This window comes from Podarcis filfolensis (assembly GCF_964270895.1).
Source record: "Podarcis filfolensis genome assembly, chromosome: 8".
Classification (NCBI taxonomy): Eukaryota; Metazoa; Chordata; class Lepidosauria; order Squamata; family Lacertidae; genus Podarcis; species Podarcis filfolensis.
In genome coordinates, this window is record NC_139611.1 from 30,295,559 (window position 1) to 30,321,384 (window position 25,826).

The following is a 25,826-nucleotide window of genomic DNA, read 5'->3' on the forward strand; positions in this document are numbered from 1 at the left end:
TCGGGAGCTAAAGGGACGAGCTGTGTACTATCTTGAACTACAAACGTGCAGGGCTTATGGGGACGCACCCCCTTTTCGAATTAGGCCACATCAAGTTTCAATTATCGCCTCCTTTGTTATCTCCCGACCGGCGACACAGCTCAAAGCACCATCAATGTGGCAAAGCCCCAGAGAATTCCATGGAGCAATGCAATGCCTGCACATTCTGATCTGCTCTTGTGGAAGCTGCAGAAGCAGGAACACAACCATCACAACTTGTCTGGCATGGCATAAGAGACCCATTCCTCTAAGGGAGGGGGAAAGGGAAAAAATAATAATCCATGGGTTTTAGTCTGGTGGAATTTTGGCTGGCGGTAAGATTAGTCTGGTGGTATGTTTCAGGAGTGGGAAAAGAATTGTAAGCAGAGCCTTCACCACACTTTTTTAAAAGCAGAATTCAAATCAAATTGTAAGGTGGAAAAAACTATTTGTCAAGTGAAACATCTGTAGAAAGCCAAAGAAGGTTCATCCAGAAAAGAAAAAGATATTTCAGCTGGAGGATCACTACATCTCTAAACTAATGAATGAATTAAGCCACACAGGATGAATTTGCGCAGTCAATACATCTTCATGATAAAAATATATAAAATTATGCATGGCATAGAGAAAGTGGATAGAGAAAAGTCCCCCCCCCCCCATAACACTAGAACTCATCGACATCCAATGAAGCTGAGAGTTTCAGGACAGAAAAAAGAAAATCCTTCCTCACACAGCACATAGTTAAATGATGGAACTCGCTCCCACAGGGGACAATGATGGCCACCAACTTGGATGGCCTTAAAAGAGGATTGGAAAAAACCATGGAAGAGAAGGCTATTTGATGGCTACTAGTCAAAATGACTATGGTCTGCCTCCATGGTTGAAAGTGGTAATGTCTCTGAATACCAGTAACTGGAAACCACAGTTGGGGGGAGGGTTGTTGTTCTTGGGTCCTGCTTGTGGGATTCCCATTGTGGCATCTGGCTGGCCACTGTGAGAACAGGATGCTGGACTAGATGGACCAGCAAGGCTCTTATGTTCTTATGTTCATTGTTCATGTATTTTTATTAGTATCCTTGTTCATAGATATTTTCATAGATATCTTCATCCATATGAAGTTGATCCCATGGCCATAACGAAGCATGAACAACTGCTCTGTAAAGATGACCTGCTCGCAGTTATATACCAGTGGTTCATCCCATTTCGAAAATTCACATAGGCATTTCCTCAATATCACCATACCACAAAGAATAAGCTTGCTGATGTTCATCTGCAGGAAGTACCATGTGCTGTGATATGGTTAGATGCCATTGCTGTATTTGCCATGACATTGAGCTGCATGGGAATCCTGTCAATTAATACAGCTGCCTGAACCTGTGCTTCTTGTTGGCATCAAGGTATCTGCATGGAAGGTATTATTCACCACCACATTCACATGCAATACCTATGTCTGAAATCACGTGATTCATTCAATACAATCTAAGTCTACAGCAGCAGTAAAATCCAAAGTTGGGTCCAAGTGGCACCACACTGCTGAAAAAGGGGCTAAATACCTCTTCTGATGCTCTGGGCAGTATCCCATGCTAGTCTTACTCAGAGTAGATCCATCAAAGTTAATGGGAATCACTAGCCTATTAATTTCAATGGGTCTCTTCTGAGTAGGACTTGGTTGGCTGCAAGCCTCAGAGTTCAGCTAGACACCAAAGTCACACAATCCAGTGAAGACGCAATCCGGCATGGTCAAAGTAAAATACTCCGTGGAGCAAGTGCCAACTATGTCTTTATACAAATGAGACTGACGATCAATCTAGCACTGTTTTAGCAGAAAGGCTGCAGCATGCTCATATCTTGGAAGAGAGTATTATTTTTCAATCTTTAAAGAAACTTCACTCACACCAAACAGAAAATCTTGGAAACCCTACAGCAAGAAGTCTGGGTCCACTGCCAACAATATTTTCCCTAAGATTGTCAGAAATCATACCTACATCATGAAATATACAGAGTGTTTTATTTTAAAACTGTTTATTACCCTACATTCGCCATATGGTAGTGATGAGACAGTCTTGGTTCCTCTGCAATGCCAGACTCGCAGTACCCATCATAACAGATTCAGAGGAAACAGACGAGAGTTCAGCAGAGGAATATTTCACTTGGTTGATGGGGAATACTCAAAGAATGAAGACTCAACAGCCTTGACTTAGCAAGGGATTAAAATGATCAAGGGTCTGGAAACCAAGCCTTATGAGAAGTGGTTGAGGGTCTTGGACTTGGTGATCCCAGGGTCCCTTTGAACCCTACAATTCAACAATTCTATAATCCATCAGTGCCAGATCCATGCTTTCAGAGCTTCTCCTTTCTTCCCTGACTTTGCCACTTTCTGCATCTTCTGGGACCAATCACCACAACCATCTGGCCCCAAAGGGCAAGTGAGAGGAAGGGCAGCAGTGATTGCTATTCCTTTTCAATCTCCCATGTCTCCCTAGGTCTCTGCCACTGGGCAAGAAGGAGAAAGCAGAAATGGGAATAGCTTGGGCAGCAGTAGCAGCAGGACCAGGGAGCTGTGTTGGTCACCACTGGACCCTCACATGAAGGAAGGCACACAGCAATGTCCACCATTGGTGCCAGAACTGGGGTTTTCATAGAAGCAGAGGTGATATTTACTTGCAGGCTGACCTGTCTGTTCTTTGAATTGGTTGTGGCTTTTTTTCTTGCTAACCTGGCATTGCAGGAAGTGCCATGTCAAGCATTGTCAAGGGTCTACTGGTAGAGAAGGAGTCATTTGCAGTTCCATATTACCAAGTTACAATCAAAGTCTCAGTCTAATATAGCATAGCAGTTAACCCAGCCCTAGTTACTGCACAAAGACATGCCCTGTGGATTAAAATAAGGACAACACTCCTAAGAAACAAAGGTCTGATTATTTATTTTTTACTTACCTTTGTTGCACTTCTGGGGAGTTCCCTCATGTGTTTGCTGTTTATGATTTGTAGTCTTGCATTTTACAAATATATATATATATATATATATATATATATATATATATATATAAACATGAACCGGAATAATTCATTGATGTATATAGGACAAGTCTCACATGATGATAGTTGATACTTGATGATAGTTCTCAATATGAGTGGAGAGCAAAGACATTTGAAAAATAACCAAATCCTCTTTCCCTACTTTCAAAAACTTTTTTTCCATGAGATTAATTTTTATCCCAAACATCTTTTATTCAAAAACCCTGTTAGTTGTTTTCCCCCCCACTAGAGAGTTTAGCCCCCTTGCTTCATTAATCTTGTCTCCCGGATCCTTCCATTGTTTTCAAACCATTTAGGGGGCTTTGTTCCATATCTAGCATCACTGATGAGAACAAATCTATCTTTGATTAAATGAATCAGATAGATGTGAGATAAAGGGAAACAGATTCTTGAGATGCTTCTGGCATTACAAAATACCTTTGCAACTGCCCATCTGACTCCTCTGAGGACAGCATCAAAGCCTATGATTGTGCATGAGAAAGTAGAGGAAAATGGCATGGCAGGCACAAAATGGTACCTAGACAAAGGCAATTGGGGATTTGAGGCCCTCAGCTTATAACACCTGCTTTCTACATCACATAGATTCTTACATTCAACTCTTGATGTTTTGATGGCAAAGGTGAGACCAGGACAGCAGTTCCCAAGGTGAGTGGAAACCAGTGTGATTACTTAGGAGCAAGGAGGCATCAGCATCCTTGGAGGTGTACCTGGAGGTGTAAATGACTATCAGACTTTGAAAAGCTATTATCACTGGATCAAGGCAATAAGTTTTGTTGAATTGATTAAACTAAATAGTTTTAAATGGGTCTTGAATAAACGTGCAATGAATTGTTACTGTTTTGAACATCATTGTGTTATTAGCTTCCTTTGTAGGTCATGCAAACTGCTATTCTGAAAAATGTTTTTTACAGGGTGGGGTAGGGGGCACTGGGGATGAGTTTATGGAGACAAGGGGGCAGTGCCCCCAGGAAACCTCAGGAATCACTAGGCTAGGAGAACCTGTGGCCATGCAGATCTTTTTGGACTCTGACTCAAAACAGCCCCATTGCCAATGGTCAGGGATGGTGGTTGGTGAAATCCAACAACATCTGAAAGGCACCATGTTGGGTATCAGAGCTTCTCTGACCATGCCTCACATTATTAATGCTCTCCCAGTGGCTTATACTTATGATGTGAAAGCACGGAACAACCTGGTTCTGCCATTTCGTCCTTCCCATATTTCAATCCACTTGTATTTCTACATATAAATTTAAGCCAGAGTTCTGTTTTCCTGTGGTCACTCTCTAACCCCTAACTCAAGATTACTTATGTGACAATCTGTGGGTCGCCATTGCAGAGAACGCCCTTTCTTCCGATTCCTTCTCTGGGGCACCTGATGCTCATTAGAAAGACTTGAGCGCCTTGGGAAAAGTATATTCCCCATGAAACCCACCACCGGGGACACTATCATTGCAATATCTCAGGTGCCAGGGAAAGAGGTAGACTGCTTTATATCAGGAGCCTGGAAATAAGCAGAAGGGATAGCACTCAGTTTGGGACACAGATACACATTAGAACCAGGGCAAATTCATATCCTGAGTTTAAAAATCCTATCATTGAAAGCCCCCCTCCTCAGTCTTCACATAGAGCTTTTAACCTTTGTTAAAAGTGAATCAGAAGCCCACAAGCACATTTGGCTGTTGAGATATGGGCAAGAGCAAGAGATCTTGTTAGGCTTTCTTACTGTAGTGTGTGTTACCAGACTCTGTGCATTAAGCATGCACATACACTGAGTTGGGAGTCGGAGGGAACCTCTGTAGCATTTTCATTTCCTACAAGCTGCAATTCCTATGAACAATAATTATAAGACACATGAAATATACAAGAGCAGCTGAGCATATTTCAGTCAGCAGTCCAGGAAAGTCCTCAAGTATGCATGTCCACACTCTGAAAAGAGAGTGCCTTCAAGTATTAAATTAGCAAAGCGAATAGATATGCATTTTTGTATTTCATTTTTACAGATGCATTTGCAACCAAATTAGCAACTGGATTTTCTCCAATATAAATAAGAAAACCCCTTGCACTTACCTATTAATTAAGAATAATGTTATGCCATAAGCTTTTGTGGTGTAATTTGTAACTCTTCACTCTAATAAATATGGAGCTGATTAAAATTTCAGAGCATCCTATATGCCATAAATTCATAGCACACGGTGTATTGGCCAACATCCATTCACTTTATACAGCCCTTTCCCCAATGAATTTCATTCAAGGATAACAGGGGTGTGCAAATTAAGGATGCTGTATTAAGTGGTTTCTGGGTGGCAATTTTGGAGCAGCAGCAACACCATTATAGAAAATGAAGTCTAAAGTGTATTCTGAGCACCATAGCCTGACCACATGCTTCTGAGTTGGGCTGAGAAGAGCTGCAATGTGACAATGCAAACGTTTAGAGGGTTGTGGTACTTGTGTGCCACTACCCAAAAAGAAGAAAGACATCACTGAAAAAGAGTGCCCATGTTTGCAGTAATGTTGCACATGTAAATGTATATGTAGAGATGCAAATTTAGAAATAGTGGGCTGTGTGCAACACAGGAGATCATATGCCAGAGGACAGGTCAGTTTCAATAAGAACATGCATAAGCATATAAGAAGAGTCTGCCGGATCAGACCAATGGCCCATCTAGTTCAGAATCCTGTTCTCACAGCAGCCAACCAGATGCCAAAGGGAAACCTCCAAGGAGGACCCAAGCACAAAACACCCCTACTACCCCTGTGGTTTCCAACAACTGGAATTACAATTGCTACTAGCCATCATGACTAGTACCCTTTGAACACAATCGCCACCTCCATTGTTCTGTGTCACCCTCTTTTCAAGCCATGCAAGTTGCTGGCCATCACTGCCTTCTGTGGGAATGAGTTCCATAGTTTAACTATGCACTCTGTGAAGAAGTACTTTCTTTTGCCTGTCTTGAATCTTCCAACATTCAGCTTCGCTGGATGCCCATGAATTCTGGTGTTATGAGAGAAGGAGAAAATATCTTTTCTCTACCCACTTTCTCCATGTGATACATAGTTTTATAAACTGTTATCATGTAGCCTCTTACTCTCCTTTTTCTCTAAACCAGGCATAGCCAAACTTGGCCTTCCAGCTGTTTTGGGACTACAGTTCCCATCATCCCTGACCACTGGTCCTGTTAGCTAGGGATGATGGGAGTTGTAGTCCCAAAACAGCTAGAGGGCCAAGTCTGGCCATGCCCGCTTTAAACTAAAATGTTCAGAGCAACAGTTGCACTAGTGGAATCTCCTTGTGCAAGAGATTGCATGACAGAGTTACCAGCAAACGGCTTCCAAATTCTCTTGCACAATGACATTCCGCTTGTGCAAAACATTTTGCCCCAAAGAACAAGTATACCACTTCAACTTAGCCATGAGCATAAGAGTAGGGCTGCATTAGCTCCTCTTTCATCCGAAGGAACCTAATACATTTTAAATGCTCATTAAAAACTATTTATATTTTAACTCTGGTAATCATGGTTTTTTCTTTCTTTCTTTTTTTTGGGGGGGAGGTGTGGGGGTCATGGAAGTCTACGTTGCCCTGTTTAGAATGACTGGGAGAGGGATGTGAGGAATACGTTTCTTGGGCTAACCAAGACATTCATTGAGGGAGACATCAGGGAAAGCTCACACCTCCTCTTGCCAGTCTTTGAATCTCCCTGGGGAAGCCTGTCTCACTCTTCAGGCTCCCAAGCAATGGCATTCTGAAAGGCAATGTCAATTGTATGAAACACTCCTGCCTTTAAAGCTGAGGTTTCTACACTTTCAGAGAGTGAGACAGAGAGAGAGAGACCGACAACCAACAGATGCAATTTAACAGGGGGTGAAACCAAACCACTTAACTTCTTACGACAATGTAGCATTCAATATTACGAGCTGGAGCACGAGGTTGCTTTAATTGAGTATGAGATGCATAGTCTTCTGAATGATCGAAATTCAATTGTAACAGTATTTTTTGGCGACACGTGTAGCACTTTTCAGATTTGCTGGAGGTATCTTGTCATTGTACACTCAGAAAGAGCAAAACAGGTTGAGGATGATCCAGTAAAGAGCGGTCGCAGCAGGTTAGAATATACAAATCTGACTTAGAGTCAGAATATTGGTTCATCTCACACAGTATTGTATCTAACAGCAGTGGGGCCCATCTAGTCCAGCATCCTGTTCCCACAGTGGCCAATGAGATTCACTAATGGGAACAAGCAAGACCTGAGTACAAGAGGACTCTCCTCTCTTGTGGTTTCCAGAAACTGGCATTTGGAAGCATCACTGGCTCCAGCTGCACAGCAAAACAGAGCCACCATGGCTAGTAACCCCTACCATTTACTGTATGAGAGCTAATGCTATGTATGGATGTCAAGAAAGTTAAGCAAGGTAATCCTTTTCGGGGCATGAAAAATATCAATGATTTGGGTAGGGTGGGAGGAAACACTGGCTCTACTTAAACAGGTGGGCTTTTTATTTTTTGACATTTGTCTAGGTCATCAAGTAGCAGTTCTCTTAATGCCTTCTTGGTGCAAGTCAAGGAAACATCCTAGCAACTGTTCAAGGTTGGACAGGCGAGTTCATAAAATGTATATCCGTGACTCATAGCAACCTGTGTCCCACAAATCCCCTATTTTATGTCTTACATCCTTGCCTTCTTGAACTTAGATCTTATCACCTACCACAAACAAAGGCAGTATCTGAAATGGTCAATACCTGGACTCTGAGCAGCAGGCCAGCTGCAGGCATCATTAGGGATTTGGTAGATAGATATCACCTTGTCCTGGGAAGAGCCATGAACAAATTATCTTATATGCTGTTATCTCTCGGGCACCATGGAGCTCAAAGTGTTGTCGTTCAGATAAGAGACAGAAGTCAGGGCTTTGCCATTAAATTTCCAGGGCAGTTTTTGGAGAACAGGAAGAAGGATGCGATGCTCAATCTCCCATCTACTTATCTCAGATCCACTTGAGCTTTCCTTAACTTTGCAAGAAATACAGCAATCAATGTCCTGTTAAGCACTTGCCCTCCCCAGCCCACCCCAGTTTCACCCTTAGAGACATAGGAAGCTGCCTCAGACTGAGTCAGACCATTGGTCTATGTAGTGTAGTATAACTGACTGGCAACCACATTCCATGGTTTCAGGCAGGGACATTCACAGCCAGAAATTGAAACTAGGGCTTTCTGCTTCAAAACAGGTGCTCTACCATTGAGTTGCAGCCAGGGTTGCCAGGTCAGGAGAATCCTAGTTCCTGGAATTTCAGGACCCAACCCTTCGATTGGGGGCAGGCTCTGGAAATGGAGGTTATTTGTGAGAGGGGAGCAAATGAAGGCAGACAAATTCATGGGAGGCAAGGCTATCACAATGGCAAGCTTCCACCTCCACTGTTGAGAACACTATGCCTCCAAGAACATAAGGCGAGCCTGCTGGATCAGGCCAATGGCTCATGTAGTCCAGCATCCTATTCTCACAGTGACCAATCAGATGCCTGTGTTGGAAGCATGCAAGAAGAAGGGCTCGAACACCACAGCACTCTCCCGTCCTGCAGTTTCCAGCAACTGGTATTCAGGTGCATTTCACCTCTGACAATGGAGGTAGAACATAGCTACCAGAGTCAGTAGCCACTGATACCATTGTCCTCCATGAGTTTGTCTGCAATCCTATTTGAAATCCATCCTCTGAATACTGGCTGCTGGGAATCACTGGTGGAGGAGAATGATGTGCTCAGGTCCTGATTGCAGGCTTCCCATTGGCGCATCTGGTTGGCTGTTGTGTGTTCTGGATGCTGGACTAGACAGGCCCCCTTTGGCCTCATCCAGCAGCCATACTCTTCTAATGTTAGCAAGAGATGCAAGTATTCCTTGCCTATCTCCTTTTGTAGATGCACAGGTGAAGAACATCCTTTCCAACGCTGCTCTCTTTCTTCCCCTCCCTCTCCCTTTCTGCACCACACTGTCTGGAGTACAAATCTTTCACGGGCTTAACAAAGACCCCAAATGACAAGCAGGTTTGCTTTAATGAATTTTTGTTTGCATAGCTGACTAGCATCACGTTAAGACAGGTACCGCGATGTAACGTAACATCCTAATCAATAGTTAAAAGGTGCTGAACAATCCCTGAGATGGAACAGCCTGAAAAACCCACACAGGGTCTCTAGCTGCTGTCTGGAGAAGGAGAAGAGAGGAAAGCGCCGCATCAATTTATGCGCAAATTGGTCGCATTTTCACACATAGCCCCAATTATCTAAAAAGGGTTTAACATTATATTTATATTGATAAGCTTAACAATGTTGAACTGCGACTCGCCGATGATCTCTTTACAATTCACATCCAAAGAGAGCAGAAGGAGTAATTGGAAAGCTTCCAGGATGTCAAGAAATAGAAGCAGCCTTGGTGGTGAGGAGGAGAAGGAGAGGGAAGGGGGGAGGAAGGAGAGAAGGAGATGAAAACGGCAGTACAAGGTCTGGCTTTTGCTGAAATTACAACATAAATTCCAAATGAAGGATGGCCAAGAATAACTCAACAATTACAAATTCCCTTCCAAAAGACAGAAGGAATGCTTTGCGATTAGAGAAATTGAGCCATCTAAAATGCCTTCAAAGGAGGAAAATGAGAGGCAGTAATGATGTCTGTTGGAGAGAAGGTGGGGGGACTTGATAGGCTGAATCACAGATTGAAAGCAGGAGGGGATGAGTTGAATAATTTGATTTTCCATAATGAATATTGAGACCTGACTATTTACGCAGTGAAATAAACACTTACCAAAGAACTCACACATACACACATACACACACGCACACTCACACACACCTCTTCCCAATCCCTAGCAAACTCTTTGGCTAATCAGCACTAGTTAACCTAAGTATGCAGCATATGAACATTTTCTTAATTTGTTTGCACCATTTTGAGAGTCTTCTCAAAGCTTTGGACTTCCTTGACGCTTACCGGATTCCTCTTAAAAGTCAGAAACGCAAGGCCACCAAAAGAAGATGTGATATTGCGGGCAATCAGTAACCAAACTTGTGTCTCCTGAGCCCTGATTAGATTTTGATGTGTGCATCAAATTGAATTTTATTTTCTCAAATCAGCTCTCGATATAAAAGGGAAAACACTATACCCAGAGGATTGCCTGGGAGATGTAGTAAGACCAGGGTGGGGAGAAAAAGTATTATGAAAGAAGATAGAGAATGACCCCCTTCCCTGCTATAAATCAATACTATATCTAAAGGCATTCACAAAGATTCTTCCTTTTCTCATCAATTTCTCTCACGCCCACTACTAAAAAACCCCAACACCCTAGCACTGAAGTACCAACATTACAGACTAACTTGGGGTAAAACATGGAATAAAGCAGTTTCGTTTTATTCCTGCTGCAAAAAAGGAAAGAAGGGACTCTCTTGATAGTTTCCAAGAATCATACTTTCCTTTCGGTGACAGTAATAACAACATAAGAGATTTATGGTATATCAGCAGCAACTTTGTGGGGAGCCTAATCCCATAATTTCAGCAATTTGTGATGAGGGGAACATAAAGTCATTGGGACTAGTAGTGCAGAAGATAGAGAGACCAACAGGAGGCAGAACCAGAGCCAGAGCTGTCAACTTTTCCCTTTTCTTGTGAGGAATCCTATTCGGAATAAGGGAATTTCCCTTAAAAAAAAAAAGGAAACGTTGACAGCTGTGATGGGATGGTGAGCTGCTTGTGCGTAAAAATCCTGATCCCTCAGAGTTTGGTTAAGTTCCCAAACCTCTGTCTGTGATGGAGCTCCTTAAGCATGGCTCCATCAATCGCTCGTTGAATCGGACAGTGGGCGTTTACGGAACTTCTTCCAGCATAAAAGCTCCTTAACGGAAACGCGTCTTCTGGACTCTCGGCGTGACAGTTTCCGCCGAGGAGTGGGTGTCCCTACGGGAGGTCCTGAAACCTCCCCACTGTTCTCGCTTGAAGTGTCTCTGAGCCCTCCCTCCGACTCACTTTCCCTTGGAACTCCACTTCTCCCCCTGCTGGTCCCCTCCTCCGCTGAGTGGTCTCTCTCACCCTCCATGAGCCCTTTCACCTCCTTAGTCTCAGATGACAGTTCCCTGACATCCACCTCCCCTCCAGGGCCCCCTTCACCCCCTTCCCTCCCCTCCTCTGCGGGAGGCGAGGGAGCAAAACCCCTGAAGGAACCTCCCTCATCTTCCGAAGTTTCGAACACTTCCCTCCACTTTTTGCTGTTTCCGGTTTCCAAGTACTCCTCCTCCTCGGAGTCTGTACCTCCTTCCAACTCCGATTCCCTGAATCCCTCCAGTTCCTCCTCATCGTCGGTGGTGCCAAAGTACTCCCTCCGGAACCTCGCTACTGGCTGAGGTTTCCTGGGGAACCTTTGGTGGAACGTTTCGATCAAGATCTCGTCATGGACCTCCTCTGCCTTCACCCAGGTGTTTTCCGACTCCGGTTCCCCTTCCCACGCAACCAAATACTCCACCTGATTACCCTTCCACCTGGAGTCGATGATTTCCGCCACATAGTTGCGGCTTTCCCTTTCTTCTATGGCTGGCCCCCGTGTGGATACCCCTTCACCTTCCCCCCTGTATGGTGACAGTAATGACCTGTGGAATACTGGGTGCAGTTTCATGTGGTTCGGTAACCGGAGTCTGAAAGCCACTGGGTTGACCTGTTGGATGACCTCAAATGGTCCCAATCTTTTGGGTCTCAATTTCTTGCAACCCCCCTTGAACGGCAATCCTTGGGTTGATAGCCAGACCCGACTCCCCACCCTAATTGTTTCACCTTCCCTTCTGCTCTTGTCTGCCTGCCTCTTATATTCTTCTTTGGCCCTTTCTAAGTTGTGTTGGAGTTGACGATGGATCGCTTCCATTTCTTCTACAAAAAGTTCAGCGGCCGGAACACTCCATCTCTCTCCTCCTTCCCCTGGAAACGCCCTGGGGTGGCACCCATAATTAGCCAAAAAGGGGCTCATCCCGGTGGACACATTCTCTGCATTATTGTAAGCAAATTCCGCTAGTGCCAACTTTTCGACCCAATCGTTTTCTCTGTCATTGACATAACACCTCAGGTATTGTTGAAGGATACCGTTTGCCCTCTCCGCCTGCCCATTGGTCTCAGGGTGCCTGGCAGTCGAAAAGTTGACCTCTACGTGCAACAAGCTCATAAGCTTCCTCCAGAATCTGGACGTGAACTGTTTCCCTCTGTCGGAAACCACCCTCAAGGGGGCGCCATGCAGCCTAAAAATATGTTCTACAAACAATTTCGCTGTCTCTTCCGCCGTGACTGCATGTGAGCAAGCTACAAAGTGACCCATCTTAGTTAACAGGTCTACTACGACTAGTATGGCGGTTTTCCCCTGGGATTTGGGCAGATCAGTCATAAAATCTATCGACACCGCCTCCCACGGTCGTTCTGGTGTGGGTAACGGTTCTAATAACCCCGCTGGTGCCCGCCTTTCTCCTTTGGCTCTCTGGCATTGGTCACACCTTCTCACATACTCCCGTACATCCTCCCTCACCTTGGGCCACCAAAACTCCCTGGTCACCAACCACATGGTCTTGTGTTGCCCAAAATGCCCTGCTGTGGGATTGTCGTGCAGCTGTTTGAGTACTCTCCCCCTCAATTCCCCTTCGGGTATATATAGCGCCCCTTTGTAATACAATGCCCCGTTTCTTTCTTCAAAACCTCCGGGGTCTTCTCCCTCTCTCCTTAAACCTCTGAGCTTATCCTGGGCGTACTCATCATTTACCGTTCCCTCTACCAGTTCTCTTTGCCCCACCCAGGCCGCACCACACACCCAGTGGTCCTCTGGGATAATATGTCTCTCTTCTGGCGCTCCCTCCCCCTCCAAATATTCAGGTTTGCGAGAGAGAGCGTCCGCTCTGATGTTTTCTGGACCTGGCACATAGCAGATTTCAAAATGGAATTTGGAGAACTCCTGGGCCCATCTCACTTGTCGTTGGTTGAGCACTCGTGCCGTTCTCCAATACTCCAGATTCTTGTGGTCCGTACACACTTGCACCTTATGCTGTGCGCCAATTAGTAAGTGTCTCCACCTCCGGAACGCTTCGTGAATGGCGAGTAGCTCTCGGTCATATACCGTGTAGTTCCTCTCGGATTTGTTCAGCTTACGTGAAAAGAAGGCACACGGTCTCCATTCCGACTTATTGCTCCCTGGCTGAAGCAGCACCGCCCCCACCGCCCGGTCTGAGGCATCAGTTTTCACTCTCATGGGTTTTTGTAAATCCACATGCAGGAGCTGTTCTTCCGAAGCGAATGCCTTTTTCAATTCCTCAAAAGCGTGCTCCGCCTCCGCCGTCCAAACGAATTTCTTCTTGCTGCTTAGACAGTCCGTGATGGGAGCCGTTAAGTGGGCAAAGTTCTTGATGAATTTACGGTAAAAGTTCCCAAACCCTAAGAACCTTTGCATATCTTTTTTCGTTTTCGGTGTCTTCCATTCCAGCACCGCCTGGACCTTGCCTGGATCCATGGCTAATCCCTTGTCTGATAAGCGGTACCCCAGGAATCCCACCTCCTTGGTGTGGAACTGACACTTCTCCAATTTCACCCACAACTGGTTTGCTTGCAGCTGGCTCAGCACTTCCCTGACATCCTTTACATGCTGCTCCTCATTCTCTGAATATATCAGCACGTCATCGAGGAAGGCCACGCAATTCTTGTAGAGCAAAGGTCCCAGTACATGGTTCATGAGCGATTGAAAACAGGCGGAGCCTGCTTGTAATCCAAAGGGCATAACGAGATATTCGAAAGCCCCTAGGGGGGTGAACATCGTTGTCTTCCATTCATCCCCCTTCTTTATTCGTATCAGGTTGTAAGCTCCTCTCAGGTCCAGTTTCGTGAATATCTTTCCCTTCCTCACCCTGGTCAAAATGTCATCAATCCTGGGCATGGGGAAAGTCACTGGTTCTGACACGGCATTTAGCCGCTGGTAGTCCACGACCAATCTCGGTTTATCCGTGTTTTTTTTGTCCACAAAAAACACTGGGCTGCCCCCCACCGCTCTGGACTCTCTGATGAAACATCTCTTCAGGTTTTTGTCAATAAACTCCCTCAACTCCTGCATTTCCCTGTCTGACATGGCGTACAGCTTGCCCACGGGGAGCTGGGCCCCAGGGACCAGGTTAATTTGGCAGTCAAAGTCTCTATGCGGTGGTAGTTTATCTGCTTCCCTTTCGCTGAAGACCTTGCTCAGGTCAGCGTATTGTTTGGGCACCTTCCCTTTGTCCGCCACTTCCGTCCCTGCTAGGGAGGCTTTTGCCCCTTCTGGCACCTTCCCCTCTTTGCAGTGTTCCAGGCAATGTGCTGACCCAAAGGAGACCACTCTCTGATGCCAGCCCACTAGCGGGTCATGCAACGCTAGCCAGCTCATTCCCAAAATGACTGGCGCCCCTCCCAGGGTGGCTACATTGAACGCTATCCTTTCGGTGTGCTTTGCCACCCTCATAACCATTGGGACGGTCTGTAGGCTAACTTCTCCCCCCAACAGCTCCCTCCCATCGATCGTGGTGACCTGCAGGGGGTTGCTTAAAGGGAGTGTCTGTATCTGGTGTTCAGCTGCAAACTCCTTGCTCATAAAATTACAGGAGCTGCCTGAGTCCAACAGCGCCTTGGTCTTTAGTGGGTATCCGTTTGCCAGCTCTAGCAACACCTCTATTACTAGGGCTGGTCTTGGAGGTTCCGGAGTGGGCACTTTTACTGCTCCTTGGCCTGTCTGCAGTGCCCTGACAGTGGCAGACAGGCGTTGGCTTTTACTGGCTCCTGGACTTCCTCCTCCTTCCCCCCAACAGCTCCCGCCATCCCTTGCCATTCCTTTCTTTGCGGGCAGACTCTGGCAAAGTGACCTGGCTGCTGGCAGAGATAACATTTCTTGGCGCTCTTTCCCTCCTTCTTCCTCCCTTCACTGGGATTTGAAACTGCGCGCGCGCGCGCTGTTCCAACTTCCATCGGCTCTCCGGGCGGGAAACTTGGTTCTGGAATCTCTGAAATGCGGAAATCCCTCCAACGCTCTCCTTTCCCCTCCCGCTTCTCCAAGGCTCTTGCCTCCTGGCGCGCTCCAATGGTCAGCGCTGATTTGGTCAGCTGGTCCATAGACTCCGCCCTGGGCGCCCGGGGAAGTTCGTCTTTCACCGCCGAAGAAAGCCCCTCTTCAAAGAGCATTTGAATGGGTTCCGCCGATAGGTCCCACCCCAATTTATGTATCAACATTGTAAACTCAGTCCAGTACTCACGAACCGATCGGCTCCCCTGTTTGCAAGCCATCAATTGTCTGCGCACCAGTCCCTGTTCAATCTCGCTGGAAAACATCAAATCCATGGCGCGAAAAAACTTCCTCGCGTCCTTCAGCATGTCACTATTCCCTGCCATCAGGGGCCTGACCCAGTCTCTCGCCCCTCCTTCGAGATGGCCAATCACAAACGCCACTCGCGATGCCTCATCGGGAAAGTCGTTAAACTGCAGTTCGAGAGCATACTGCATCTCTGTCCTAAAGGCTTGGTAGTTCCTGGGGTCCCCCCCAAACTTCTGCACCATTCCTGGCATCTTTCTTGCTAGTGTAGCACCTTTTGCCTTTTCTGCATCCTGCGCCCTCCTTTCTTCTAGCCTCGCCGTTTGCATTGCTAGCTGGAGTTCCAACACTCTGTACCTTTCTTCCAGACTTGGACTTTCTCCAGCTCCTGCTGCTCCTCCGGCTCCGGCTAGGTTGCTCATGATGCCTCTCTGCACAAGCTGCTTTCAGGGACTGTCCGATTGCTGTGATGGGATGGTGAGCTGCTTGTGCGTAAAAATCCTGATCCCTCAGAGTTTGGTTAAGTTCCCAAACCTCTGTCTGTGATGGAGCTCCTTAAGCATGGCTCCATCAATCGCTCGTTGAATCGGACAGTGGGCGTTTACGGAACTTCTTCCAGCATAAAAGCTCCTTAACGGAAACGCGTCTTCTGGACTCTCGGCGTGACAGTTTCCGCCGAGGAGTGGGTGTCCCTACGGGAGGTCCTGAAACCTCCCCACTGTTCTCGCTTGAAGTGTCTCTGAGCCCTCCCTCCGACTCACTTTCCCTTGGAATTCCACTTCTCCCCCTGCTGGTCCCCTCCTCCGCTGAGTGGTCTCTCTCACCCTCCATGAGCCCTTTCACCTCCTTAGTCTCAGATGACAGTTCCCTGACAACAGCTATGGGCAGAGCCAATGACCAACTAATTCTCAGTCTCCGGCCCTCACCCTCCCATGAAACAGTTTCATAAAGGCAGCACAAAGGAGGCTGGCAGTGTAGAAAAAAACTCCTTGTGGGGGTTCAATTGCAGAGGCTCACAGCAAATTCCCAATTAGTCAGACTTTAATTCAGTATCGCATTACCGGAAAGAGTCCAAAAACAGTCTGTGACAGCATTTCCATTAGTACACACCCTACATAGGAAATATATGTCATCTTGGCTGGTTCATTCTGTAGTCAACCACTTTCTGTCACCTTCCACCACCCCAGCACCTCACCATCTCTTCATCCCACCACCGTCCTTGAAATGCAACTTCACTCTATTCATTTTTACTATACAATGGTACCTCGGGTTAAGAACTTAATTCGTTCTGGAGGTCCGTTCTTAACCTGAAACTGTTCTTAACCTGAAGCACCACTTTAGCTAATGGGGCCTCCTGCTGCCGCTGCGCCGCTGCTGCACAATTTCTTTCTCATCCTGAAGCAAAGTTCTTAACCTGAGGTACTATTTCTGGGTTAGCGGAGTCTGTAACCTGAAGCGTTTGTAACCTGAAGCATCTGTAACCCGAGGTACCACTGTATGTGCAGAGTCCCCCTTGCACCTTATCTGGAGTTGCTCTTCAGTCAGTGTTAGTCTCCCACATAACCAGCCCTTGCCAGTGTTGTGGTCAGGATTTACTCTTGCATATGTGAAGCTGGCCTCTCTGATAATGGATTTTGCAGAATCTCAACCTCAACAGCCAGGGGCACCTCTGGAGTGGCTGTAACTAAGACGTCAGGCAGCTGGGAAGACTTGAGGGGAGACTTAGGCTGGTGGGGCAGTGTCCCTCTGTTCTCCTTGTGTCCCCCCAAAAAAGAAAACTGCTCTACAGGGTTGGAGAAAACACCAGAACAGATGGGGGGGGTTTGAAATCCAATTGGCGCAAGTGAAAATCCTTCCACTACCCCACTGGATCCTGGGATAAGGAACCTCAGAGAAAATGTTTTGATGGTCGATGGCCAAAGAAAGCACCCAATGACGACTGATACAATGAAACATTTGTTCTTTTCTCTTCTCCCTTTCCTATAATAGTTTGTAAGAGCTGGATGTACGGGCTTCTATAGAAATGCTTGCTTTTGAGCTGACTTAAAGCAAGCAAGCTGAGAAAGAAAAGCAGGAACTGAATCGTTTGGAAGGAGATAGCACTTTGTGATCTGATAGAAATGCCTCTTATCTGCATTCTATAAGGAAAGAAAGTATTGTGAGCAGCAAAGGGCCTTTGGAATAAGTGCTGTAACACGGTAATAAACTGAACTTCACCTTGCAGCAAGTAACCCCTAGGATGTCTATCCCAGGAAGCCCTAGATACAGAATCTGTTTGAATTAGAGCCAAAACATGTGATCACACTCCCCCAACATTCACACCACCCAGCAGCCTGGAGTGATAAAATTCCAGGGGAAATGTTACAACTTGACTTGGCTGATTGTAGAGACTGGCTCCCTAGCACTTAATGCTGATAAGGGACCATGTCCAAGGTGAAGAAGGTAAGAAGAGCCTGCTGGATCAGACCAATGGACCTTTAAAGCCCTAAACAGCCTCGGTCCTGTATACCTGAAGGAGCGTTTCCACCCCCATCGTTCAGCCCAGACACTGAGGTCCAGCACCGAGGGCCTTCTGGCAGTTCCCTCACTGAGAGAAGTGAGGTTACATGGAACCAGGCAGAGGGCCTTCTCGGTAGTGATGCCCGCCCTGTGGAACGCCCTCCCAGCAGATGTCAAGGCAATAAACAACTATTTTACTTTTAAAAGACAACTAAAGGCAGCCCTGTTTAGGGAAGTTTTTAATGTCTGATGCTATATTGTTTTAATATTCAGTTGGAAGCCGCCCAGAGTGGCTGGGGAAACCCAGCCAGATGGGCTGGGTATAAATAAATAATAATAATAATAATAATAATAATAATAATAATAATAATAATAATTATTATTATTATTATTATGTCCAGCATCCTCTTCTCACATTGGCCAACAAGATGCCCACTGTAAGTCTAAAAGCAGGACTTGACGGCAGCAATGCTCTTCATATTTGTGATTCTCAGCAACTGGCATTCAGAGGCGTATTTCCTACTGGAAATTAAACATACAGTGGTACCTCGGGTTACATACGCTTCAGGTTACATACGCTTCAGGTTACAGACTCTGCTAACCCAGAAATAGTGCTTCAGGTTGAGAACTTTGCTTCAGGATGAGAACAGAAATCGTGGTCCGGCGGCGCGGCAGCAGCAGGAGGCCGCATTAGCTAAAGTGGTACCTCAGGTTAAGAACAGTTTCAGGTTAAGTACGGACCTCCGGAACGAATCAAGTACTTAACCCGAGGTACCACTGTAGCTATCATCCAGTACCTGGATAGCTCAGTTGGTTAGAACATGATGCTGATAACACCCAAGTCCGCAGGCTGATCCCCATATGGGACAGCTGCATATTCCTGCATTGCAGGGGGCTGGGTTAGATATACTCAGGATCCCTTCCAGTTCTATAATTCTATGATTCCATGACTACTAGCCGTTGGTAGCTTTTTCCTCCATGAATTTGTTCAACCCTCTTTTAAAGCCATCCAAGTTGGCAGCCATCACTGCCTCCTGCAAGAGCGAGTTCCTTAGTTTATGTATGTGCTGTGTGAAAAAGTACTTTCTTTTATCTATACTAGATCTTCCAACATTCAGCTTCATTGCATGTCCACAAGTTCTAATATTTTGAGAGAGAGAGAGAGACTTTTTCTCTATTCCGTTTCACCACAACATGCACAATTTTATACATTTCTATCCTCTTACTCATCTATTCTAAAATGTTGTAACTTCACAAAAATGGCAAAATTTCAAGTAACCCCAAACTCCCTTTGTAGCATTCTCTCTACATCAGTCCCCTACTCAGCCTCAGGGCTTACCCAACTGCAAATGCTCTGGAATAGCAACCAGGGGGTGGTCACATTTCTGTCACGTGGCAGATCCACAGCTTTGGGGCCACTACAAAGAAGGCCCTCTCCTGAGTTTCTGAAGGCGGAGGAACCACCAATGTATTTGGGGCCTGAGTCCTTTACCATTAGTTCCTGTTGGTGTAGTCTGTATGCTAAGAAGCAAGGATTGGAAGGAGTAGGGGTCAACCCCACTGCTTCTTTCAACATTATTAAAATAATAGTTAACAAGAATGGGTTGTATCCAGTAGTGTCATTCAGCTGATGTAAAGGCTTATGTTGACAGAAGGGGGAGTCAGGAATTCTACCACAGTTCAAAGGGAACTTGGAGGGGTGGAATGAGAAAATTATCTTCCAGAAGAGTCCTAGTGGAGACTGTTGGAGACCTGGCATTTGCCCAAAGGTGAAGAGGATTATTGATGGCTACTAGCAGCAATGCATCTCAATACCAGTTGCTAGAAATCGCAAGAGGGGAGAGTTCTCTTGTGGTCAAATCCTGCTTGCAACTTTCCCATAATAGGAAACCATCCAAAAAACCTGGAAGGGCTGTTGGCCTGATCTAAGAGGCAGTTCTTATGTTTTTAAGAGAGTTGCTGATGTACTCAGGTCCTGCTTGATGGCTTCTCAGAAGAGGCAACTATTTGGCCACTGTGAGAACAGGATACTGAACTAGATGGGCCATTGGCCTGATCCAGCAGGCTTTTATGTGTCAGGGGCTGAATCTAGGCCAGTACTTATATTACAAAATGTTTGTGGAAGAAGGTTAGGAAAAGATGCTTTAAGCTGAAGATAATGCATTGTCAAACTACAGAAAAATGCAGGGTAGAATTCTTTAACATCTTTATCTAATATTTTATCCACGAAACATTGCATCGCCTTGACATTAATTTATATAATAGGGACAGAAAGTGATAATGCTGTTTTAGTGGCGATCTATGCTTAATTAACTGGCAGCACCAGCCTGTATCAAAAGAAGAAGAAGCTACAGAAATAAAGCCTGTTTATACACCTTCCATCTTGCATTATTGAAAACACAAGAAGTCATTATGAGGAATAATAAGCACTCACAGAGCCAGCAACTAACAAATGCATTCAGAGAACTTTTCGTAAAAGTTTGTAAATACCGTATTGTATGGAAATTCTAATGCACATTAGCGCTCATGTACACCATCAAGTATTTTATTATTTTTTTTAAAAAAAAGTGGAAAAGATACTTATCTTTTAAATTGGTGTTTAATATTTTATTAGTGTGAGGCACATAATTCTCATCAAATGGAAGGAAACTCTTTTTTTGTATGGGTATAAATGTCTAGAGTTTAATATTTCAAAGATAAGTACCTACTTTTGCATCTATCACACAGTGGCTTAATGGAATTTACTTTTTCTTAAATATTTATGCCGTATATGTGTTTGGTCGTCAAATGTTTGTAGAATCACAGTGGTAGAACACTTATAGCAGCGTAGCCATCGATGTACAACTTCCTGTGATTTCGCGATAGTTTGCAATAGGGATGGGGAATCTTTTTCAGTCCAAAGTCTGCAACTCTTTGTAGGCACCTTCCCAGGGCCAAACGGTAGTGGTGAGCAGGACCAGAGGCAAAAGTGGGTGGAGAAATGGAGATGACTTTCTTACGATAGGCTACATTTCAACCAGCAGTGTGAGAGTTGGGAAGCAGAGCTTACTCCATTGACTCTGCTATGACAGGCTAGCTTCATCAGACCCAGTGTTCATCTGAGGGCAGCCATTCATTCCCTCGGGTTCCCTCAGTGGGAGAGATGGGAAGCAGACATAAGATATTATTGTTAAATACCATGGCATTTTTTTAAAAAAATGCATAAAATTAACACTGAAAAACTTTTGCAATAACTGAACTTTGTAAACTTTTTGTGGAATAAGCATTATTTTTTAGGAAAACGAAGTTGTGGTGTTATTCTTAAAAAACAGTGGCTAAGGCCTGGCCAGGGTGAAGGCCTCTTATATACCTGCTGGGAATGACAAGGCATCTGACCCTCACCTGAATCTCATAACTCTCCTGACAGGTGATTTGGTCTGCTGCCACAGTGTGGAAATAAAGGATGCGATTGCCCACCAGATACCAGGCACTCTACTATTCAAATTAGGCCCCAGTGTTTTTATTACAATCCCCTTCCCAATGAAGTAATCCATTTTAATCTAGAATTTATATTCTCAAAACTTTCTTATTTGTTAATATGAGCAAGTAAACTACTGCTCTCATTTCATTACAAACAGTATTTCTACCTGCAACACACTTGAGCAAACCTGTTCCTCTTCTTTTCACAGATATTTTGTTGCCATTTGCAACTGTAGCTGCCTCTGAATAGTTATCATTTAACTCTTTGGGGAAATAATTACCATCACACCTCATGCCGAATCATTTAACCAACTGGAAGGATTACTGTTAATAGCACCAGTTTTCCTATAACTTGATATTGCTGGATAGTTTTGATGAACTGCAAAAGCATTTTTAGTTCGCTTTCTGTTGCCACCCTGGAACTTTTTTTTTATTAGTGCCACTTTGTTTTGTACGATTCCTAGCAAATGAAGGAAAACAACTTTTCTGCTTGTATATGTTGATAATATAATTTTTGTTACTGAGAACAAAAAGATTGTACAAAAACAAGATTGGGCACAGGTCTGGCCAGGACACAGGCATCCTGACTGTGACAAAGGTGTGCTTGCTTGCTTGCTTAACAGCTGTTGGGAACCTCAAGGTCCCTGCTCTCCCTTTTTATGGTCTTTGTACTGGACCTGGAGACTCCAATAGAGAGCATTCCATGTCAAGAAGGAGGGCAAGTGGGCACCCTATCAAATGACAGGGCAGGAGCTACACAGAGCTGGGCCTTTTCACTGGTGGTGCCCATTGTATGCCTCGCTCTTTCCAGACCTGTTCTCTTTTGGCCTGCATTTTGGAGCTTTATAATTTAGGAAGACTTTGGAAGAACTGGTTGACAAGTCTTATCAGTCACTGACGTATGAGCAGATTTTATTTGCTGCTATTCTGGGCTTCTGGTGCACCGGGGTTTACACCAGCGTAATAGAGTTGGCCGTAGGGACGCGGGTGGCGCTGTGGGTAAAACCTCAGTGCCTAGGACTTGCCGATCGTATGGTCGGCGGTTCGAATCCCCGCAGTGGGTTGAGCTCCCGTCTTTCGGTCCCAGCTCCTGCCCACCTAGCAGTTCAAAAGCACCCCTAAGTGCAAGTAGATAAATAGGTACCGCTTTATAGCGGGAGGTAAACGGCGTTTCCGTGTGCTGCGCTGGTGCTGGCTCGCCAGAGCAGCTTCGTCACGCTGGCCACGTGACCCGGAAGTGTCTTCGGACAGCGCTGGCTCCTGGCCTCTTAAGTGAGATGAGCGCACAACCCTAGAGTCGGACACAACTGGCCCGTACGGGCAGGGGTACCTTTACCTTTTACCTTTAATAGAGTTGGCCAAGATGCCAGAAGGGATACAATTTATGAGCTTTCTCCATTATCTGCACAGGAGGGGGTGGTGTGCCATACCCTTTGAGAACCACTGGCTTCAGGTAAGTCACTGTCCTAACACTTGTTATGCTCTCCAAATATCTCCTTTTGTCAGGAGTCTGGTTCCCAGCTTGATAACACAGTAAACGTAGGAAATTAAAAAGGAGGATTTATTGCAAAAACAACCAGATAGTTCTGGAAGGCTCTAACAAAGCCTCCGGCATCATTACTCGTGATGACCCTTCTGAAGACTCCTTCCAGCATCTAAAGAAGATATTGAATTTATGACCCTTACGTCTCTTGTTTTGCTTCTTGTCTAACAGCCCTCCCATTCACGACTCCTCAGACTTAGTGGCTCAGTTCCAACCTCTTGCTGTTCTGAAAAGCTGTTTTTGCCTTTTTGTGCATCCTGCGAGCTTTGGCTGAGTTCTAGCCTGCTCTCAGCTACTGCCTTATCAGCTTGCCCGTCAAGGTCAGGAAGAGCCAAAGTCTGCAGCTGTCGGCTCTCCCCTGCCTGACTAACATCTAAGCCTCTCTGTTCCTGGCTGCTTTCTGCAGTTGGCTGCAAACCTTTGCTTGGAGCTGGTTCATTTCTGACACCTTTTGAATAGTGGGGAAGGCACAGTCATTCACTCTGGGATGGCAAATACAGGGGATGCTGGGCTTGCTCTGCATCCTTGGTAATAGAGGTGGAGTCAATTGAACCAGCTCACTGCCAGAGTTATCCCCAGGTACTTCTACGGAGAACTAGCTTTGGTGGCAGGAGGTTTCATGAAGATCCCATTGGCCTGCTGTAACATTGTGTTCTCTGTAAGAACCAGTGACCCACTGTGTTAAGGGCTGGGAGAGAGGTGGTGCCCCACCCATGCTGCCTCACCAGCCGCTGCTGCACAGGAGACTGTAAGGGGAGAGGAGATCCCCATTCTGCCAATTGTGTTCTGCAGTTGGATGGGCAATGTTGGATTTCCTCCCATTTCACTGCATCATACACTGTTCCGTATGTTCATCCATAAATCTGCCTTGGCACATTTCCACAGCCATTTATTTATTTATTTATTGTTTGTAATCTGCACAAACATTTGGATTTAAATATTATGTAAATATGTGGTTTTTAAAATTATTATTACGTTTTGCCGAGGACGGCATTGGCACATCTGAGATGCACAGAAGCTGGTGGATAAACTTAACACTGATTAGAACATTTGTCCGAGAAGTGTACAGCAGGTCAGACTGAATTAGATTTTATATATCTATAAATTGCTTTAAATTCTGGAAAGGCAGCCTGCAATGAGTTATCCTGAAAGGGCAGGGTATAAATACATTAAATAAACAGACTGAATTTCTTATGTGCGATTTCCACTGTGAAGGTTTTTTTTTTTTTAATGTCTTGTAAGCCGCTCTGGTTGGGCTTGTCCTGAAAAGTGGTTTTAAAATACTTTTTAACTAATGTAAATAAAATAAGCACAGACAAGATAAATTCCTCCACACACACACAAAATGGCATTTCAGGAGCACACAGAACTAGGTAAGAAGGATGACATTGATTCAGTTTGCGTTTAAAGAAAAGCCTACCTAATTTGCAAACTGAAAATTTCACTTCTCCAAATTTTGCAATGCAGTCAGGCGACATTCAACTAAAGTGTTCATAAAAATTCATATGTGTGTGTGTGTGTGTGAAAATAATATGCAACAATGCATTGTATTAAGGAAAGCTACTTTGCAGAAATGTGTATATTGGGAAAGGAAGCATACAAAAATGTGCATATTTGGGAAAATATGGACTAAAATGCTGGTGCTCTTCCAAGGTATTTTTATTATTATTTAAAAAAAAATGCAAACTGATGTGGGAATATAGAGAATTCAGTTTAAGATTGAACTATGAGAAACAGAGAGAACCCAAAACTGACAAATGCACCCATCCCCACAAAGAAGAAACCTCTATGAGGCAGCAACAACAAAATATTTCTGGTGACTTCAAATGCAGAGCGAGCAAATGAAATCAAGACCAGTTTCTACTGCTTCCAGAATAATCCACAGGCAGCCTTATCCGGGTTGTGTAATACTGCAAACTGTTTCATCAGTTCTGAGAAATGCTTTCTGATCCATGCTGATACAATTACCTAGCCTTTATTGGCAATTTAGACCTCTTTTAGGGGCATTTTAGAGCAAATGATGTTTTCTTGATATTTTAAAAAAGCAGCACTATTTGCCGTACCTTTGGGATAAGGTGGAAATGGAGTTACAGGCTCATTAAATATCTGATTGGTACAATGTGGTTTTTACTACGCGACCAAAAAAGGAAGCACTTTCTAGGATGACTTGCTCCCTCTTGCAGTCAGATGGTATATTGTGTATGTGTGTACGTACACACACACACACACAGTGTATCATTTTTATCAGAGCAACTGATGAAGGCAGAAGCTGAAATGCTTTGCTATAAGAAATTAAAATGTCTGTTTTGTTGGTCCCTGCAATAAATGTATAGTTTTATTGATTAACTGCATCCTACCAGAACAAACTTGCCTGTAGTGCTGTTTGATGCTTTCATTACTGTCTGTCTGTCTGTCTGTCTGTCTGTCTGTCTGTCTGTCTGTCTGTCTATCTATATCATCTATCTATCTATATCATCTATCTATCATCTATCTATCTATCTATCTATCTATCATCTATCTATCTATCTATCTATCTATCTATCTATCTATCTATCTATATCTATCTATCATCTATCTGTAAAATAATAACAGACATTCATTAAAATATAGGCAGGATTATGAAGGTCTCAAAATCTGTCTCTGTACACAGTGGCCCTTGTAGAGCTTTAGAGTGAACCTGAACCATCAGTAGGGCACATAGGACATCGCTCCCAGATGCAGATCACCTCTAGTATGCACATGGGTAGGATAAGGTTACCAGATTTTTTTTCAATGAATTCAGGGACACTTTTCAACTTCCTGCTAAATAGATGGATTTTGTCAGGGAGGTGATTTGTAAATTTGGGGACTGTCCCCAGGAAAAGGGGACGTCTGGTAACCTTAGGATAGGGGGCTTATTTAAATTATCTCACCAGTTGAAGATTTTCCAGAATATGCATCAGGGGAGAGGTTTTTG